Below are 2,566 nucleotides of genomic sequence, written 5' to 3' on the forward strand. Positions count from 1 at the left end.
GACCTTCCCTGAACCATTAATACTGATTCAGTAACTCTGTGCATCTACAGGTCTGCTCTAATTTATCAACAAACAACTACTCTCACAGTATCTACTTTGCATTTCTTTGTAACTTTCATTTGTGGATCCTTCTTTAAATCATAGCCCTTGAACACCTGCTGCTATTACTAAGGGCCCCATGAGCTCAGTACTTCTCTGTTTAAACTCCCAAGTGAGAAAATACAGTTATCTCATCTTCTCTTTGTGTCATTCATATTCTAGGTCAAATCAGCCTATGTGTGTCTTACACATGAGTTCAACTTTCCACTTACATTATTAGTCCAATCAGCTGCGATCAAAGGAAGATAAAAGTTTATTTAGTAAAAACAAGATACCTGTTGGCTGCCTTTAGCAGGGATATTGAGCAGAACTTTTCCAGTAAGAAGTGGGTCCAACAGTTACTAAAATTAACATGCTGGTTAACATCATATGCTGACTGTGTTAGCTGGACCATCTCTAGGGCTTAGAATCTCTAAAACTGAGAAATGCTCCCATGAGAATTTGGCCACTGGTAGGCCTGGATCTGTGACCCAAATGAACTCTAATTTTTTAAAGCCAGAAGTTCCTAGATGGTTATTTGGTTGTGGTAAAACCCCTTTACTTTCTCCCCATACTCCTCTCCCCCCAACTTCCCCTCTCTCTTCCCCAATTTAGAAAAATGCTCCAGAAAGAGAGGGAAGGATGGCACCTCCCACATGTGGGTCTCTGAGGCTATAGTCTCCCGGGAGGAAGCCTACTGCAGAGCTGCTGGAGAATTTCTGATTTCCTGCTTGGACCTTAGCAACGCAGGGATGATATGGCCAGAGCCTGAGAGGGTAATTTTGCAATCCCACCCCTAACAGCATTGGCTTGGGCTCTGACACGTGGGCCACCTCTGACTCAGAGCTGAGTTAAGGAATTAAATCTGCCGCCTCCCAAATTTGGCAGGAATAGGGATGAGTGGTGGCTGCTCAGGCAGGCCCTGGGAATCTTCCAGGAAGGCAGAGTGGCTTTCACTTGGCCATGTGGCAGAAGGGGAGTTTTTCAGGGGAGCTTGGAAAATTTCCATTCTCGACATGCCTTTCCAGCTGCTCATAAATGTCTGAAATAAGCTTGTGGACCCTTCCCCTGTCTTGAGGGTTTTGTCCCCACTGACATGCTACTCCCTATACTGCTAAAGGCCATCCTCAAAGCTGACCTTAGTTTTATGGATTACTGAGCTCACACCCTTTCTTCTATCAGATTTGCAAGGGAGGGTAGCAAGGAACAATGGGAACTGAGGGAAGGTATTTTGGGATAGATGTGGTAGGTGGGATTCAAAGAAAAATCATGTTCACAATTGGGCCTGGGCTTTCCAAGGTGCACCTCTATCTAAACCCTGTATCTTATCTTTTCCACGTAATCTCTCTGAGCTTCAGTTTCATCATCTGTAAAATGAAGAGGCTGAGTAAAGAAATTTCCAAGGGTCTTTCCAGTTCTGAATCACTGGGCCCAAAACAAATTTCTTCTGAAAGGGAGCCAAAAGAGAGGAGGATGCCTGCCCTGGAATCTCTCTTCTCAGGATTAGAAATTGTTGGCGAGCTCTGGTGGCCTAGTGGCAAGAAGCTGCACTGCAATCCCAGAGGTACGTGGTTCAAATCCACCAGATGCTGTGCTGAAGGAGGAATAATCGCCTTCTGTACCAGTCAGATCCAATTTGACAGTACACACATTAAAGAAAAAAAAGAAATTGTAATAACCACAAGAGTGGCACATTTCTACAATGTTCAAGAAGTGGAACAGGCGGCCCAGTTCTCAGCCCCAAGGCAAGTCCCTACCAGTCTTATCTCCAATCCAATGTAAAAAATATTCCCCTTCTGCAAGATGCTGAGTGTTACTTTTACCCTAGTGCCACAGTGGTTAAACATCAAGAAGACAAAGATTCTCACCACTGGGCCAATTGGCAGCTCCATATTAGATGGAGAAGAGATTGAGGTTGTTAACAATTACAGCTTGTTCAGATCCACAATCAACATTCTTAACACCAGCAGTCAGGAAATCAAATGATGAATTGCATTGGGAAAATCTGCTATCATGGACTTCTCCAGAGTCTGGATACAAAGGTGTGCCTAATCTAGGCCATGGTCTTCTCAATTACATGTTATGCTTCAGAGAGTTGGACAATGACTAAGGATGGCAAAAGAAGAATAGATGCCTTTGAGTTGTGGTGCTGGAGAAGAGTCTTGAACATACTACGGACTGCCAAGGGGAAAAAAAATAGGTATGTCTTGGAGAGGGTCTTTCCTTGGAAGCTAGGATTTTGAAGCTCCACCTCACTTACTTTGGGCATGTGGCCAGGACAGATAGGTCCTTGGAGGAGGATATCATGCTCAGAAGGGTGGATAGACAGCGCAGGAGGATACCTCGGATGAGATGCATTGATACAGTAACTGGGGCAATGGGGGTTGGTGTGTCAGAGTTAGTGAGATTGATTCAGGACAGGGAGAGGTTTGGAGCTGCTGTGTATAGTAGGGTCACTATACATTGCAAGCAACTCAATGGCATACAA

Source organism: Elephantulus edwardii, unplaced genomic scaffold (assembly GCF_000299155.1).
Source record: "Elephantulus edwardii isolate Elephantulus edwardi_28Jun2011 unplaced genomic scaffold, EleEdw1.0 scaffold00109, whole genome shotgun sequence".
Lineage (NCBI taxonomy): Eukaryota > Metazoa > Chordata > Mammalia > Macroscelidea > Macroscelididae > Elephantulus > Elephantulus edwardii.